The sequence below is a fragment of the Eretmochelys imbricata genome, chromosome 1, assembly GCF_965152235.1.
Source record: "Eretmochelys imbricata isolate rEreImb1 chromosome 1, rEreImb1.hap1, whole genome shotgun sequence".
NCBI lineage: Eukaryota > Metazoa > Chordata > Testudines > Cheloniidae > Eretmochelys > Eretmochelys imbricata.
In genome coordinates this window covers 347238546-347257611 of record NC_135572.1, presented here as the reverse complement: position 1 = coordinate 347257611, position 19066 = coordinate 347238546, and the positions used below count along the sequence as shown (strand labels likewise).

The 19066-nt window shown below is 40.2% G+C and overlaps 1 protein-coding gene across 1 annotated transcript in view; it reads left to right on the top strand.

Moving 5' to 3' along the window:
• The window catches only part of CELF2 (CUGBP Elav-like family member 2), a 689087-nt gene that overhangs the window by 187566 nt on the left and 482455 nt on the right, over positions 1 to 19066 (top strand). The gene's annotated exons all lie outside the window — the stretch shown is intronic.

The window sequence follows — 19066 nt, the reverse complement described above, 5'->3', positions numbered from 1 at the left end:
CCTCTGTTTATCTGTGAAGACCTTTCCTCCTCCCTCCCCCTTTTCACCTTCAAGACATCATAGACATTTAAAACTAAGGATGGGCCTGGATCTGACCTTCCCACCTTCTCCCCGAACTGCTGGGAAATTTGGATCAAGATCTGAACTTCGTAAAATAAGATCCTCTATCTATTTAAAGGGCTGGGAAAAGTGGTTTAGATTTAAAAAAAAAAAAATCTTGTCTAAAGACAAAAAGGTAATCAAACCCCATTCCAGTTGCTACACTGCAAGGCAATACACATTCCCCAAAACTGACTTAGCAGTGGAGAAGTCAGATGGAATTTTTGCTGAGTCTGGATTCTCTGAAGATGAAACCAAAAATGGGAAGCAGAAACTAGAGAGGAAGGCTGGTGTTGTGGTTAGCACACTAGACTGGGACTCACGCACTCTGGCCATGGACTTTCAGTGTGACCTTGCGCATGTGGCTTTATTTCTCTGTGGCTCAGTTTTCCTCATCTTTAAAAAGGGGATCATAATATTTATTTCCCCCCAATCTGTATCTGATTTGTCTGTTTGATTGTAAGCCCTTTGAGGCCAGGATGAGATCTCTTACTATGTATATGTTCAATGCCTGGCACAACGGAGCCCTGATCTCGACTGGGGTCTGGGGTTGCACTAATGAATACTAAAAGGCAATCTCAAAATGTGGTTTCAGAAAGTATATATCATCTATTACTATTAGTATGTGTAATGCAATGGGTGCCCAAGACAGTTGTTGTCCCATTTAGTTTGGGACCGGATGACATAGAGGGTGCAGATGCCAGGGGTAGAAATGGAGAGAAGAAATGTCAGTAATAGGAAAACAAGGCTGTACATATCGTTAGCTAAGCAAACAAAGCTTTTTTCACTAGTGGCATCATTTTTCTTTAGTCTTTGCTCTCTCCCCAATCAGCTGATTATGCAAGACTCTGTGCACCTCCCAAAACACCCTTAACTCCCACTGAAGACAATGGCACCCAGCACCTTGTAAGGTCAGGCAAAACAAAATTTGAATAGACACTGCTATAAAAATGGTAAATATAGCTGTTGAATAGCAGAATTTGCCTGTATAAATACTGTATATATGTTAAAAGAAAAGATGGGCTTGTGGCACCTTAGAGGCTAACAAATTTATTTGAGCAAAAGCTTTCGTGAGCTACAGCTCGCTTCATCGGATGCATTCGGTGGATGCATCCGACGAAGGGAGCTGTAGCTCACGAAAGCTTTTGCTCAAATAAATTTGTTAGCCTCTAAGGTGCCACAAGCCCTTCTTTTCTTTTTGTGGATACAGACTAACCCGGCTGCTATTCTGAAACCTGTATATATGTTGCTTTTAGACATAATTTTTATTATTGAATTTAGCGTTCACTCATTTAGGTGGCAGTTTTCAATACCACTCTTTGTCCCCTTTAATTATTGTCACCCTATAATAGTTGCTGTTCACAAAACATATATCAGAGTAAGAGTTTGTTTCTGTGCAATAAAACAAATCCAATTTGTATGGAACTGAAATGCAAACAGGTAACAGTAGCATTAGGTGCTGTGCTCATCTGTTCATGACAGTTGCGTTGTAGTTCCTGTGATAAAGTGAAAGAGCATTGCATTGTCATCGGCCTGTCTCCTCATCTATCGTTAGGCTAGAATTGGTTAAAGAGTCACATCCCCTGATTGATGTAGTAGGATGCGGTTCAAAGTAGGTTGCTATGGGTGTAGATAGCGGAGTCCCACAGTCATTAAATCCCGTTTTATTTGAGTTCAGACTCCAAGTCTATAAAACTACTCCATCCCTTTGCTGAAGTCGAGTTGACACTGAAATCCACTGCACTGACACACATCACTTGTTAAGATAATCGTTGGAACTGCAGGATGTAAAAATCCTTCAAGATTCTCTCTGCTCAGTATAGAATGCAGGGGGGAGGGGAAGGGGGTGAAGAACACAACTGGTTTTGTTACAGTCATCACCAGACTTAAAGAATATTTGGGAGGTGAGCATTTAGGTATGCTGGCATTTGTTCTGTATATGCCCAAGGCTTGATCCAAGGCTCCCTGAAGTCAATAGGAGTCTTTCAGAATGTACCGGTCTTTATTTATTAATTTTTTAAAATACAGCCACACAGGAGAGCCACTTAAGTTTTGGGATAGGAACCTGTACAAGCAGTGATGTTGTGTAATGCCTCAGAGACAGGCTGACTGAAGGGCAAACCCAGTCAGTGGTCAGAGTTTATGCAAGAGGTCCAATCACCAGGAGACCCAATCCAAGGGTAAGGTACTGTAAGGTGTCTGGCGGGTTGGGTGAGACAGGAAGGTGGGGTCAGGTAGGTGCAAGCAGCAAATAGCAGGCAATGACTTGTTGTTCAGACAAGACCAGAAGGGAAGCAGGAAGCTTATATATAGTCACCAGCCAATCAGGGCCAGGACCATGTGGCCAATCAGAGAACCCTCGAAGTTGGCCCACCCAAGTCTGAAGTGCCATGATGACCAGAGCTGCTGCCTGAAAACCTAGCTAGTAAGGGTTTGAGACCAGTGTCCTGATGTGTTGGAGTTGTGAAACCAATATAAGCCATTAGTCACTCTTCACTTCCAGTACAAGAATGTAATGTAGTTGTGACAGTTTACATTTTCATTATATCTGAAGTTCAGAGGGGTCTAAATTTCTAGAGCCTAGTATGGAGAGAACAATTTCAATTATTTTAAGTTATCACTGTTTTAATTTGTACCATTTCTCTGTTATGATCTTGAATGGGATCAGAGCGTTTCAAAAGTCCTCACAATCAATTTGAACCTCTAACACAAAACACAGCATTTGTGTTAAAAAAAAAAAGAAAAAAAAAGTAAAACCAAGGTGGCATTGTGGGTAATATTATGCTAATTGCCATAAACGCAAGCTCAATAATGCTGACTTTTCAGCAATACCAATAGGTGTCCTTCCAGCTATTTGCATGACGTTACGCACAACTGGTGATTTTACTTTTACATTATAAGTTGTTCTGTGCAGCAATCATATTACAATACTTTTTTTTTTCTAGAGCAAATTCTGTTAGAGATTCATTTGGTTTCATAGAGCAAGGTGAAATCCAAGTGACAAATATAAACCAATAGCCAGAAAAAGGCTATTTAGTATTTCTTTTTATACTGAAGCTGCCTTTTATTGATATTTGTAGCTATTGTGTTTTTATTGAGTTTTCATTATACTACAGATCTTGATGTGGTAACAACTAAAAAAAACACAGGGAAAAATTCATATCATTGTACATGAAGTATTGTTACAGAGAGGCATAAAATATTAAGAGTCTTAGGGTTTGATTCTGGAAATACTTACAGAAGTCATTTTAAGCTTGTAGTCCTATGAAACCCAATTGGCACGAACGGCATATATGATTGGGCACCATTTAATTATGCAATAATTCTTTTTCAAATAGATGCTTCTGTCTTTTTTTTTGAATCAATAAATACAGAAGCAAATGTTTTCCATTAGATTACAATCAATTAGAATCCACTATGAGAAAAGAAATACCTTCAGTTGTAAATATTGTATTTTAAAACCAACCCCCAGTGCTGTCTGACTAAACCAATGTTTAAGCAAACAAATATATTCAAAGATATACTTGATGTCATAACACTATTGCTCAGCCTAATTCAAAAATCTTCATAGTGCAATAAACAGAATCCCCCCCCCCCCCCAAAAAGCCCAGAGAATATGAAACAAGCCAGGATTGAACTGCATATAAATGAATAGTAACCAAGATATATTCAACTGTGAATCTCATATCAGTGAAGGAGATCAAGTTCCATTTTAAATATAAGAAGCATAAGACGGATGTTAAGAAAAATAATAATTGTATGACTAAACAACAGGAGGTCTTCGACTCTACTGCACTATTTCAGTGTTGCCAACCTGAAATGTTCAAAATTCATGAATCAGGCACCCAAAGAATCATGAGATTTTTTTTTTAAATAATAAATTTGGATTCTTCTTATTTGCCTTCTGGTTTCTGAGCCTCTAGGGTGCACTCGAGTCACATTTTCAAGCTCTGCTCCACAACCGCAACTTCTATTTTGTAAATGAAAGAAGAGATTCTCATATATTCACATGACTCCAGCAGCCTGGAGCTCTAAGAAAAACACCAGCTATCCCGAGACTCACAGTAAAATCACAAGAATTGGCAACACTGCTGTCCATACTACAAGGGAAGGCCAGACTCAATATTTAAAAAATTTAGTTCATTTAGGTCATGATTCATTAAAGCATTTAAACATGTGCTTGACTTTAAGCACTTGCTTATGTCTCATTTCCTTGAGCACATGCTTAAGTACATTGCTGAATACGGGCCTTAACTTCTTCCTGGTTCTTACATTGTCTGCCAATCCATAAACGTTAGGTTCTGGCTCTTTGGATCAATGTTATATGGTTGAGAGAATACTCTCATGACTGGGGACTTCAATGAATGGTCAGTACTAAACATGCCAGATGAAATTTGTATGCAGTGCAGCAGCCTGATCAGTAGAGGCAAGGAGAGATTACATTGCCCACTGCTCGGTTTAATTGGTGTTAAGTAGATCTATTATGTCTGTGTGCCCCATAGACTAGCTGTTTATTTTGATTAATGTATACAATGCTATGAGTGAGGGTTTGTTTTGTTCTGTGGTGGTTTTGTGTGTGTGTGTGTGTGTGTGTGGAGGGGCATTTAATTAAATAAATGAACAACAGGAAAGTGTTATGTTAAACTAAATTTTCCACAGTGACTAGTTCATTTTAGGTGGCCTCAGGGCGGAGTATGCATTTTCAGCCTCCTTAAAGGGGTCCGCTTTTCAGAGTAGGTCCCAATCAGCGCGTTCTGAAAATTGTGCACTTCTCAAGGTGTCTCCAGTTGAGCCCCCAAGAACTGAGGCACCCCCAAATCATCAGTCACTTTTGAAAATTGAGGTTACTGTTCCTAAATCTAGCCTATGCCCACGCCCATCACCTCAATGACTGGGCTTTGAGGGGAAGCAAGACTGAGAAGGGTCACAATGCAGTTATTTTCTGCAGTTAAAAGAAATGGTTTCAAAGTAAGATGTGGAAATAAGATGTGGAAAAGTGAATTGAGAAGAGGCCCTCTGTCATGGTCATAAATAGATATTATTTAAAACAGGATGAAGGGTTATTGAACTAAAAGGAGATAGGAACCTTATTTTTATGTTTCACTTTCTTTGTACTTCCCTGTCTGTCTGTATCTATCTGTTGTCTCTTGTCTTATACTTAGATTGGAAGCTCTCTGCGGCAGGTACTGTCTTTGTTCTGTTTGTAAGCACCTAGTGTAGTGGGGTCTTGGTCCATAACTAGGACTCCTAGGACTTACAGTAATATAACTAATTCATAATAATTTTCAGTCCGAAACAGAAGGTTGGCGCATTAGCAGGAGGTCAAAGGAGAAAGCAGATGTATTGAAGCCATGGGGCACATGACTTACGAGAAGAGGCTGAGGGAACTGGGCTTATTTAGTCTGCAGAAGAGAAGAATGAGAAGGGATTTGATAGCTGCTTTCAACTACCTGAAAGGGGGTTCCAAAGAGGATGGAGCTCGGCTGTTCTCAGTGGTGGCAGATGACAGAACAAGGAGCAATGGTCTCAAGTTGCAGTGGGGAGGTCTAGGTTGGATATTAGGAAACACTATTTCACTAGGAGGGTGGTGAAGCACTGGAATAGGTTACCTGGGGAGGTGGTGGAATCTCCATCCTTAGAGGTTTTTAAGGCCCGGGTTGACAAAGCCATGGCTGGGATGATTTATTTGGTGTTGGTCCTGCTTTGAGCAGGAGATTGGACTAGATGACCTCCTGAATTCTCTTCCAACCCTAATATTCTATGATTCTATGAAGGAGCTACAATCAAGTCAGTGGCATGTGATGTAGTCTGTTCCACATAGCAATCATTTTCTTGCTGTATAAAGCTATTGTTACTGTTTTGACTGGGTCATAGGGAGGGGGGATGTCTCTACTGGAGGATGAGGGACAGATTAACTTTAGCTGAGGGGAAAAAATGAGAATCAGGACAAACCTTTTCTAAACAAAATTTGAAATTGTATCCAGGTCTCATAAAGACCTCCCTCTCCCCAGTAGTTTCTCTCCTTCCTAGCTCACTGATAAGATGCCCTTTCCACTGTACCTTACCCTTACCAGAGCATGGCCAGTCTCTGACTGAGGAAGAATTCAAATCTAGCTTGCTGTGGAGCACAGCTCCTTGGAGTTCAGGGAGAGAGAATGCAAAATCACAATATACCGGTGCACTGCTACTGGGTCCCCACAACAGATAGCGAAGCAACTATTTAATGTCGTTTCCAATCTACCTACATGTAGGCTCTCTGAACTTTGGAATACAAGTGCCAGACTTCAAATTTCATGAGATCACTGGCTTGGGGGAAGCTGTTGTGTGCTTTAGAACTTGAGGGAAGGAAGAATCTACTCTGAGGCTTTATTTGGAGCTGTGTAAAAATGTGCCTAGACTTACAATATGTGATAACAAAAGCACAGAATCTGCAAATATCAACTCCCTGAACTCCTCTGAAAACACTGCTCAATCCATCCCCACTCTGTCACCCTCCGCAGGGTTAAAAACAAGCTGAGAAAATCCCACAGGCCTCATAGTGTCCTGAAAGTCAGCAAACTTGGGCCGTACTGAGGCATTCAACAGAAGATTGAGTTCCAGAGTCAGAGTCGCTCCACGAGAGCAACCGCCCTTTCTCTGTATCCAAAAAGGCCAAGCTCTGATTCTTCTAAATATTTAGCCTGTGCCTTGTGGTGGCAGCTCTGCTTTATTTTGTGTCCTATTCCAACTGGCTATGCACAAGGAGAATTTTGCTGTGCCCTGCCCCGAGTCTCTGTCTGAGAAGCTCAGCCCTTAAAGGCACAGTCCTCAATACCACATGCCTAATTCTAAGCATGTGAGTAGAGCCATTGCTTAAAGTTAAACATGCTTAAAAACCTTGCTGAATTGGGGGCTGTTAGCAGAAACTCCTCATCTGACCTTAGCTCCTGCACTGATACATAGGGAGAGTAGTGGGTAAGACAGAGAGGACCCATATGGAGCCCTGTAGAATCAAATCAACCCTTTGAAATGTGCTGTGGGCGTACTGGAGGCTTGGGGCTTTTACTGAAGGTCATGAGAACAGGAGCTGAGTCCTCTTGAAAAATCAGGGAGAGGAAAGGGAGATTAACTCAAAGTTACAATAATCGCTTATAAGCACTCAAATTTTCTAGATTATCCCAACAAAAACTGAACCTCTGAACCTTTCGAGGTTAACATATCACTGCTTATAATATAATTAAGAGATAATGTCAATGGAATGGAACATTGTCCCAAGATAGTAGTTTCCCGATGCTAAGTAAATGCTGAGCCAAAGCCAAGATATTTATTTTCAAAGTGGGAGATATTTATCCTATAAACATGTTCTGTTCCAGAGACTTTATTTCTATTACACCAAATTACTAATGAGGTGGACACTGTCTGATGCATATGGATAAACTAATAACACTTTCTCTATGTCCTACTATTAACGATCTGGACTCTTATTGGATTAAAGAACAGATTAGTTCAGCCTTTCAGCCAATCTGAAAACCAGCGGATTCACACCATTGTGTTTTCTAAAATGTGCCCTACTTCAGTGGCGCACAAACTTTAACAGATGGAGAGCTACATTGTCATTAAATGGAGCTACAGAGCTATCACATAATTGCCTTGCAAGTCTGACATCCGCAACTTGGAACTGCATTGAGATGTGAAAACAACACAGGCTGAGATTTTGAAAGCCACTTGGGAGACTGAACAGGCTTCCTCTTCAGCTCCTGGAAACCGTGGATGGTAAGCCCTCTTTGTGAATTAAGCAGCATGCACAGTCTACAAGGGTTCCTCTACCAAGTGTCTGTGTTACTTATACTCCAGGTACGGTACAGCACAGCAGCAGTTATATAGAGCCCTCCTTCCTCCTTCCTTTTATACTGCTTTGCTTTCTTCTCAGAACTAATGAGATAATTACTTCATTACTCAGGCTCCCTACAACTGCAAGTGATCCTTTCTACTCTTCCAAACCCAAACAACTGAAGTCCCTCCTAGTTTAACTACACCAACTTCCCTGGGTATTCTAAGTGACCAGGATGCTCATTTCCATATGGATCAATTTATAGCTACTAACAGCACCTGTCACAGAGACTTAGATGTACAATTCTCTTTAATTTCAATGGGAGTTTTATATCTAACTCCCCCCACCACCACTCCTGGGCAGTTTTGAATATCTCAGCCCCCAGTTTCTGACTGAAGTTTCAGTCTGAAATGAATACAAATTCAGTTTGATTTCATTGCACATATACTTTAAAAAAACCATTTCAAGCATGAAAATAACAAATCATAAAGTTAAGATTAACAAATATACCCTAAAAAGGCTTTATCCTAGCTAGATCTTGGAAAACCCCTCCAAAAATATCCCAGATTAAATGAATAAGTTCTTGGAAATAAATTGAATGGCCAGCAAAAGAACTTCATGCCTTAGAGTTACCAAACAAATCAGAGTTCATTCCATTGCAAAGCAAGTGCCTATTAATAGTTGTGCAGCCCTCAGCTGGAAGCTGACACAACCAATTTAAAACATATAGACTGAGAAGGAATGCTTATATATTGCAAGTTTCCTGGCTACAGATGTTTTTTACTGGTTGATTTGAACTGAACTGAGAGTTGACTTTGTCATTTGCACCAATCTTCTTCCCTAATTACCTTCATCACTGGGGCTTTCTCTGGCCTTAGCCAAGGAAACTGGATGGGATACCCTAATGAAACCATTAATCCTACTCCTAGATTGGCCATACAGGCCTGTGCAGAGCTGTGCTCTTCTGTGTATATACAAATCACTTTTTCTCTCCTCATTCCTGTTAGGCCAGGGAGCACAATCCACTTTTATGGAATGAAACATCCTCTTATTTCAGAGCTTTAAGCACAAGTAGGGTTGCCAAGCCTCCAGGATTGGCCTGGAGTTTACAGGAATTAAAGATTAATATTTAATTAAAGATTACATCATGTGATTAAATCTCCAGGAATATGCCCAACCAACATTGGCAACCCTAAGCACAAAGCCACCTAGATGGCCCTTATAACGTATTTTGTTCCATTTTCTTGCTTTTGTTATGAACTCCCCCAGTGTTGTACTCAGTTCTGTAAGGGCTAAAAAAGGAATGCAATTTCCAAGAACAACACTAGACAGTCCACAAAGGGTAAATACCTCTAGTCATGCATCATCTGGGGATTTGTTTGTCAACATTCATCTACATGGAAGAGGCATTAGCTCCTAGTATTCCATAACCCCCTCTGTTCACAAACCCCACAGCCCCCTCTACATTTTAGGTTTCATCCACACCGTCTGCTCTTTCAGTTGTAAGTTCATTTTAAGATATTTCTGGAGAAGGTGCCATTGGGATCTAATAATCACAGCTTGTTGGGTGGATAGGGAGTGGGTGAGTGGTGGGGCCCCAGACATTACTTTGTATTGGGCAATGCAAAACCTAAACCCAACTGACTTCCATCAGTTTACCCATTAATGTAGAATTAAGGATCCTTTCTCCCTCTTTTAATTTTCAGATCAATTCCGTATTACCATGTCTTCCAGGATCAGGAGACATGAATCACTGGACCCTAATGTTAGTTTCTATTCAGCATCTTCCAAAAGCTTTATTAATTTAATGTTGGCTTCCCTGTTAATCCCCATATACCAGTAACAAGTACTGGGAAGTGTTGATTTTCTCACATTTGTTGTCCTGTCCAGTACATGCTTGGAGACCAGGAGATATGTAATGTTAGAGTATCATCTCCTGATGTTCTTTAAAAAGGTTTATTATGAAGCTGTTTCTGATATTATGAAATGTTTTCAGTAAGTTGGTATGATTTGGGAGGTGTTAGTTCCTTCCAATATTCAGCTCAGTACAGTCTTATTGTTCTCTAGATAGATTCTGGATAGGATGGGAGATTGTATGTCTGAGGGAATTTGTAATGGGATTATGATAGTTTGAATCCAGGTGGTGACTGAAAGCCACCTATGTGAAAAGCATTGGTGGTCTTGGTCCAATTCCTAGAGGATAATTATTATTCACAGTTGACAAATATCCCCATGTCTGACAATAAATGGTACCTTTTTGGCAGTCACAGCAAAGGATAAAGGATTGTCCACCCTTTTACCTGGGTCTTTCAGGTCAGGGTTTGAGTCACATTAATGGAGCCAGGTGGAGAAAGCTTCAACTGCCAGTGCCTATGATTTGTGTTCTGTGTCTTTCTCCAGCGGTGTCAGTTTGTCGCCTTTCACACACACTAACCACATTTTGAACCTGCAGCACTGTTTGCCTCCAATGCATTGGACTCAGGAATTGTAAAAGAGAAAGTTGAAATACTCTACTTTAAAAAAAATTGCATTCCTTTCAACAAAGATTTTAATTGTTAATAACTGGAATCCATCGCAGACACTGAATATTTAGTTTTAGTTTTAAAATCACTTTTACCATAGAACTGTTGATCAGAATCCCAACTGATGAGCACAAAAAGCAATTGCAGACTTAAGTCTTGCATATGCTGAGCTTTTTACCTGATTTCATCCATCACTTTCCTGCCACCATTGTAGATGCACTAGGGAAATTCCCTAGGATAAATTGTAAGCTGCCATTTGCACTGGGATAGCTAACCCCGATTTCAAACAGGGCTACATATACAGTGCTACTATCAGCTTTAGAGCCGGTTGAAATTTTTCAAACTAAGAATATTTTTGTTGAAAAAATGGCCTTTTTCCTAAGCTGCGAATTTTTGTGAAAAAAGTTCATTTATTTGAATTTTTACTTTTTTTATCAACATGAAAAATTAAAAATTAAATTGTTTTTTTCTATTTTTTAAATGTGTATATTTTTTGTCCTTCCTTGTAAGTTGCAAAGGGGTGGGGGAGGAAGAGGAGAGGAGAGGAAACCCCCAAATGAAAAATTTCAAAAGTGAAAATTTTGGCTAAAAATGTTTGTCGCAAAACTTTGAATAAATGAGAAGTTGTTCTTTTTCTAAACAAAAAAAGTGAGTTTGAAATTGAATGTTTTTTTAACCATCTCTAGCCAGCTTTGCTTGACAACACTAGCAGTTACATCAGTGCAGATATATCAATGGCAGGCCAGCAATGGCAGAAATCAGGACAAATTCCCAAGGTAGACATGGCATGAGGAGAATTTTTATGAATATACAAACATGCATACCAACATTTTAATGTACCCACTATTCCAGATAAAAATTCAGTTCACAACATGTAGGAGAAGATTTGAGACATTAAGTCTGCTGCATTCTAACAAGAAAGCTTAATTTGTATTTTCTATGTTTATTTATAGGTATGGTTTTATTATGAACAGGATGTTCATCTGATCAAATGCAGTGATGTAATTAAATTGCTGCTTGTTGAGACAGGTTGTATACTGCTTATTAAAAGTAAATATAAATAAATGTTTGGAGATTTGTGTATTCTGAAGCAGTTCTTGATATTGGACTGAACTATTCTGGTAGATAAAATGTATTAACCCTTAGAATGCTGCAGAGGAATATATTAATCCTCACCATAGTGGATTAACATATAGACAGTTGACATAATTTGTTTGGATTTTCAAAAGGCTTTTGTTAAAGTCCCTCACAAAAGGTATTGAAGAAACAAGATAATCATGGGTGAGAGGTAAAGAACTGTTATTGGTTAGAAATTTGGGTAAGAGGCAGAATACAAAGAGCAGGAGTAGACTTTTCAATAGAGCAAAAGGGTACCAGCGATGCGCCCAACGACCTGTGTAGTTTAATATATTTGTTAACGATATGGATAAGTTGGTAAACATTTGAAGATTACACAGAATTATTTAGTTTAATGGAAACGAAAGATTTCGATGTGGAATGTTGAAGGAATGTAGCAAAGCTGAATGGGCAGGATGATGGAGATGATATTTCATGTTGACAAATGCCTGGTATAATGCCCATTGGGAATAAAATAGTCTGAACTCCTCATTCACATTGCTGGGTTCTAAACTAACTGTAACAACTCAGGAAAAAGACCAGTCACCATTGTGACCAGCCCAATGAAAGTAGCTGCTTAATGGTCTTAAAAATAGATTATGTCTGGTTAATATACATGTATATAGCATAGATGGATCTTTGCAGTTGTATGGCATTGGCTTGGCTAGCAGCAATCTGTAGATTTTCATGTTGAACTCTGGCACCTTGGAATAAGCTGGAGCAGAACTAATATCTCTGCATTGTGTATCTGAGTCTAGAGAGATCTAAAGTTCTGTTTATTGATAGGCAATGAACTATGTTTGTGACTGAAGAGTGGGTTTTTTTTCCCTATTGCAGAAAAAATAATGATTGAACTACTTTTATTTGAGGAGAAAAGCAAACAAACCAAATAACTCTGTATTAGGCTCAAAATTCACCTTAGGCTCTTTATCTGCTTTTTTCATCCAGTTTTCTCCTTGCTTTATTCCCTTCTCTGGCCTGTAAGGATTTGTCAGCATCACTGCCCTTCAGAACATTTGCTGTACACGGGCGGGCAGCAAAATATTGGCTAGTTTAATGACATTCTCCTGCTCCCTACAAGAGCAGCATTCATCATCATTATTTAAGAAAATCCCTCATCTCCGGTAGACAGGCTCAAACAGATTATTACATCCACATCTTATCATGAAAGTGGTTACATCTACCTAGAGGTTACCAAGAGTCAACATACATTTTACTACTATTTCATAGAGAATTAATGTATTGAACTGCCGTGTTAGTTAATTATCTGGATCATTGACCTTGATACCTTAATGGAAAATATTGTTCAACCATTGCATGGCAGTTCATGCAGAATTAGTTTTGCATTCAAGATGCTATAATTAAGGGTTATAAGCTTCATAAACTATTAGGAACAAGGAAAGGCCATTCAATCCAATTTGCTAGGCCACTTTTGGTCTACGTTAATCCCTCCTTCCTGCTCTTTCCTCAAATATATCTTTTCTTTCTTTTTCCAGGCATAACTCTGTGTGCCTTGAACTCATTTATCAGACATATTTTGTTTCAATTATTTTCCTTAGTAATATATTTCATATATTTATTATCTTCTCATAATACAGTTCTGAAGTCTCTCTTTACTTATAATTTCTAGATGGCCATCTATTTTTGAGCCTCTTGAATATTGTTATGCTCCCCTTATAACAATTGTCAGTTCTGTTCTTAACTTTGAAGACTTCTAGTAGGTCTCCTGCAGACTCGACTTTTTCTGTGGAAAACAGCCAGACTCCCAGACTGTTGCCTCATAGCTTAGTCTTGGAATTAGCTTCATTGTCTTACCTTGTATTGTTTCCAAGACACACAATTTTAGTATAATTACTCATGGTGAATGAAAAACTTAGAAAAAAAAAAGCACCCACATTTTGATTATAGATCAGAATCTTATGTTCATGGCCAAAACTTGCTCAATGTCGTACAGTGGGATAGAAATGTCAACAAGTATTAATGGGGCACTTTCCAGTCCCTCCTTTCCCACAGGTTGGAAATATCAGTGGAGATGCCTTTGATCAGTATTTCAATCCCTCTGCTTCTGCCCCTTGCTGGAAGCAAGAACTGAGCTTAGAAAATAATTGACATAGGAGGAAGTTTCAGTTTATGAAGACATAGGATTGGGAGATGGGAGCTATAGGTATTGTGTGGCTTGGTTCTGATTTCTCCCTGATGCTTCAGTGGGTGCGCATTAAGTGAGGATAATATTCAAGTACATATGCATGGTAATTTCAGGTAACTAAGTGACAAGCTTTTAAAGGTTAGCATGGTCTTGGAACAGTTGCCGTCTTTAGTAAGAAGCAAGAGACCATCGTTATGGAACTAAGATACTCAGGGCTCGTCTACATGTAAAACACTACAGCGGCACAGCTGCGCCATTGCAGCGGCTCCACGGTAGCACTTCAGCGTAGACACTCCCTATACCAACAGGAGAGTTACTCCTGTCGCCACCGTTAATCCCCCTCCCCAAGAGGTGGTAGCTAGGTGGACAGAATTCTTCCGTTGACCTAGCACTGCCTACACAGGGACCTATGCTGGCTTAATTATGTCGCTCAAGGGTGTGGATTTTTCACACCCCTCAGTGACATAGTTATGCTGAACTAATTCTCTAGGGTAGACCAGGCCTCAGTCTCTCACAGAACACAGCTGGATGGACAGTGCTGAAGTCTCTTTCTTGTTTGGGCCTGTAACGGGGCGCAGAGTCACCCAGCGGCATCTCCTGCTGGCCATCTGGGAATTAGCTCTTTTTACCAGCTCCAGAGCACCCTCTGCCAGTAACTCACTGTTGCTAGCTCCCAGTGTCCTTCCCAGACCCTGCTGCCCTTTTGCCTGGGGGTGCTGCTCCTCCAGGCAATACCCCCCAGATCTGGGTCTCCCCTCCCTGGGGAACCCCCACCCTGCCTCAGCCTATGGGCTATTGCCAGTCACTATCTAGCCCCCTTTCACTAGGGCCGATTTCAGTCTGTATAAGCCAGTCACCATAGACAAGGGGGGTTTGGACCTGCTACCTCCGCCTACCCTTGGACTGCCCTGTTGCAACCCCAGTACCCTGTTTTAGGCCATCTGCCAGGCCTGCAGCTTTTCCAGTCTGGAGCCTCCCAGCTCCTCTGGCCTTCCCCAGCCCTGCTTCACCTCAGGTACCCTAGTATGCTCCCCAGCAGCCAGGCCCATCTCCCTCCACAGCTAGAGGAAACTCTGTGTGCTCTTGGCCCACTGCCCTCTTATAAGGGCCAGCTGGGCCCTGATTAAGCCGGCCGCGGCCTGATTGGGGCATGGCCCTTAGCTGAGGCTGCTTCTCCCAATCAGCCCCGCTTTTCCTTCCCTGCCACAGCCCTCTCTCCGGGCTGTTTTAAGCCTTTTAAGGCAGGAGCGGATGACCATCCCGCTACAGGGCCCTATGTATGAGTGACAGCTTTAATACTGACTTTTTTATACACTCAGAGTTTAGGCACAGTCCATGGAGTTGGGTTACAGACAGATTAAACCATTCATTTAGAAAACACTTTTTTGTCTATGTATTTTTAGCTCTTGGGGCTGTTGGTCTGTAACTGTAGCAATTTTTCAAGAACTGTGAGCAAAAAAATGACAAAATACTATAAGGTTGAAGTATCAACAAGTAAACATCAATGTGTGATATCAGGACTAGAAAATAAAGCAAATACAGTAAAGCTGTGTCCATATTTTAGTAGATTAGATGTATAATACAGGTAGATGACTATCCTATACTATGTCTTATTTGCATCACATCTTACAGACCACAATGAATTGTGCTCCTGTATTAATTACATTTTAAGTGATTTCCTAAGCTTTGGACCATTTAAATATCTGACTCTGTTGCAGAGACAGTGAATTAGCAGTCACTGTGTGAAATTCTATGTGAAAGAATTTCAATAATAAGCAAAAGCTCTCCATTTTCAGTGTTCTTTCAGCCATTTATTTCTATTAGTATCGAAGTAGGTGTTTTGCAATATGCAAACATTCCTAGCAAAGGCAAAAGCAAGTTGGAGAGTAGGCAAACTTGTATAGAAGAAATATATATGATTACAAAATTTCTCAGGATATGTATGTTAAACTTCCAACGTTAGCTTCAGAAGAAATCATCCTTGATATAAAAGAAAATCACTGCAGCATCCAAAAGCAAGAGCATACAATACTATAGAAACACTTATTAGATGGAAATTATGGGATGTATTCTGGGTTGTTATATTAGATTACTGTACTTTTTAATAAAGGATGATGTTCTAGACCCTAGCATGCTAAAAGAACATTAAGGATCTGAGGTAAACCTGCAAACGCAAAGGTAATTCTGAATAAAGCGTGATATTTTGGTATAAAACATTGTCTTTATTTATCTCAACAAGTCAGGTCTAGATATTGCCTCATTGAGGTGATTTATGGATGCAGTGTTGCAATTGCTGTGAATTTCTGTGCTGTTTCTAGTCTTTGGACCCACATCTGAACTTTACAACATTTTGAGTTTTTCTTGTGCAATAGCGAACATAATAAGTTAAAACAGTTTTATTCATAAGGCTGTAGTGAAATCAGCAGTGCCCTTGAAGATAGAAAGTGCTACAAAAGAGTTAATTATTGGTAATAGTGCTCTTAAAAATCCTATACTACATGTTGTAAACACCTTCATGGTAACTTATTTACTTCACAGTTCTTCAACCAAATGAAGCAGCTTTTCAAATACATCTTATATACTCATGTGAATGTTTTGGGAGTATTTTAAATGGATGCTATTGATCCGATAGATTAATTCAATTTTATTTAGTCCTTAACATTTTCTTTGCTGAGCCCCCGCAAATATAGCACATTGCATTAAATACTAGGTTCTCAGCACTGTCTATTAAAAAATAGGAAAAGGTGCATTATAATAGAGCCGGTTAAAATTTTTCTATCAACGTTTTTTAGATGAAAAATGGTTATTTTGTGAAAATGGATTTTTTTTAATGTCAGTTTTCTGTTAGTTTTCTGGGGTTTTCTTAAAAAAACAACACTCTCGGCACAGATAAAATTTTTGGTTTTACTGAAAATGTTTGCACAACCAGACAATCTTTTCCAGCATTTCCTGTGTTAGTAATACCTAGCCTTTCCTCAGTAGAGTGCTTTACAAAGGAAATCAGTATTAGTATTCCCGTTTTACAGTTGGGGAAACTGAGGCACAGAGGTGCAATGACATGTCCACGGTCACTCAGCAGACCACTGCACTGGAGTTCATTTTTGCAGAGATGGACTCCAGGCAAAACTCTGGATCCAAACACCCTGAAATCTGTGCTGTGGATCTGACATTCTTTGCTGGCCAGGTCCAGCAAACCCTCACATACATGAGCAATGTTACTCAAGTGTGTAAATATCTGCTGGATGAAGCCCCAAAATCCAGGTTGCAAAATGTTCCTCCTACCTTCACTCTCAAGCTTTTGAGTTTTAGGATCCAGATAGCCACCTTTTGTGGCTCTAATTTTCATTGTTCTTCTTTTTTAGCTCAGGAGCAAGAGAGGAGAAGGGAGCAGGTGCAGGGAGCAGGGTAGAACAGTAAGACTCCTTCAAGACAGGAAAATATTCTCAAGCATGGGGAGAAAAAGAAACAGGCTGCTATATGGAACTAGTGCCTGCAATGGGGGACTAAAATCCATTCCAAACAGTGCTTCAGCTGCTTTATCTGCACACCTCATTTGTTTGCATAATGTGAGAAATTGACACTTTGTGTTGCATTAAGGATAAGAATCTCATTATTAGTCCCTGTGGTTTGCATGGACCTGCTCTCCTATGTACTGTAATTGGTCAGGTTACAATGCTGGACAGTAGGCTCCAAGCACATCATCAAACTGGTATATGGTTCTTATTGTCCTGGAGCACAGATTCTCTACCCACTCTTCACTGACACAGATGTTGAATTCACTGCAGGAGCTGCCAAATAAATTCAATGCTGGTTGAGTCAGATCTGGGGAGCAGCTGTGTTTGACACTTCGGGCAGCGCAAGACCCTTTCCAACCCCAAAAGGTCCTTATGATTAAGACACACACACTTCCACAGTGTCCCTAATAAAGAAAGAGGCAGTAACCTAAACAGCGAGAAAGAAGGGCACAAGTAGGAGCTAGAATCCAGGAGAGTTACTGTCTCACTTCAGAGGTTTTGAGAGCAGACAGCTGGATCTCACTGTGTCTTGATTCGCTAATGACAGCTGCACTTCCTTGCTCATGGAGGGACCTAAACAGAAAGGTCAGTCCTTAAAGAAGAGAATTGCCAGGAGACTTGCTCTGCATTTTCTCCAGGAGCTTGGAAGTTTACCAATGTTGTATCTGAAAATCCAGGATATTTCTGTTTACTTTGATTTATCTGAGTAACCAGCTTCTGAGTCAGAATTCGGACCACTGGGTCCTATGTTGAGATAATAACAAATCCAATAAATGAGGCCCCTTGAAGGAGGAGGCCTGACTGTTGGTTTAGGGGAGCTGCTAGTGATTGTGCAGGAGACTGGAACTAGGGTCCAGCAATACACCCTGTCATAAATATAAAGGGAAGGGTAACCACCTTTCTGTATACGGTGCTATAAAATCCCTCCTGATCAGAGGCAAAATCCTTTCACCTGTAAAGGGTTAAGAAGCTAAGGTAACCTTGCTGGCACCTGACCCAAAATGACCAATGAGGGGACAAGATACTTTCAAATCTGGAGGGGGGGGGGAAAGGCTTTTGTCTGTCTGTGTGATACTTTTGTTGGCAACAGATCAAGGATGCAAGGCCTCCAACTCCTGTAAAGTTTGTAAGTAATCTAGATAGAAAATGCGTTAGGTTTTCTTTGTTTTGGCTTAAAGAAAAGGAGGACTTGTGGCACCTTGGAGACTAACAAATTTATTTGAGCATAAGCTTTCGTGAGCTACAGCTCACTTCATCGGTGCATCCGATGAAGTGAGCTGTAGCTCACGAAAACTTATGCTCAAATAAATTTGTTAATCTCTAAGGTGCCACAAGTCCTCCTTTTCTTTTTGCAGATACAGACTAACACGGCTGCTACTCTAAAACCTTTAATTTGGCTTGTAAATTCGCTGTGCTGGAGGCAATGTGTATTCCTGTTTTTGTGTCTTTTTGTAACTTAAGGTTTTGCCTAGAGGGATTCTCTATGTTTTGAATCTGACTGCCTTTAAGATTATCTTCCATTCTGATCTTACAGAGTTGCTCTCTTATCTTCTTTTGTTCTTCTAATAAAGTTCTGTTTTTTAAGAATCTGATTGGATTTTTAAGATCCAAAAACCCCAAGGCTGGTTTGTGCTCATCTTCTTTATTCTCAAGCCTCCCCAGGAAAGTGGGTGTAAGGGCTTGGGGGGATATTTTGGGGAAATAGGAACTCCAAGTGGTCCTTTCCCTGTTCTTTGTCTAAATCACTTGGTGGTGGCAGCATACTGTTGAAGGACAAGGCAAAGTTTGTGCCTTGGGAAAGTTTTTAACCTAAGGTGGTAAAAATAAGCTCAGGGGGTCCTTCATGTGGGTCCCCATA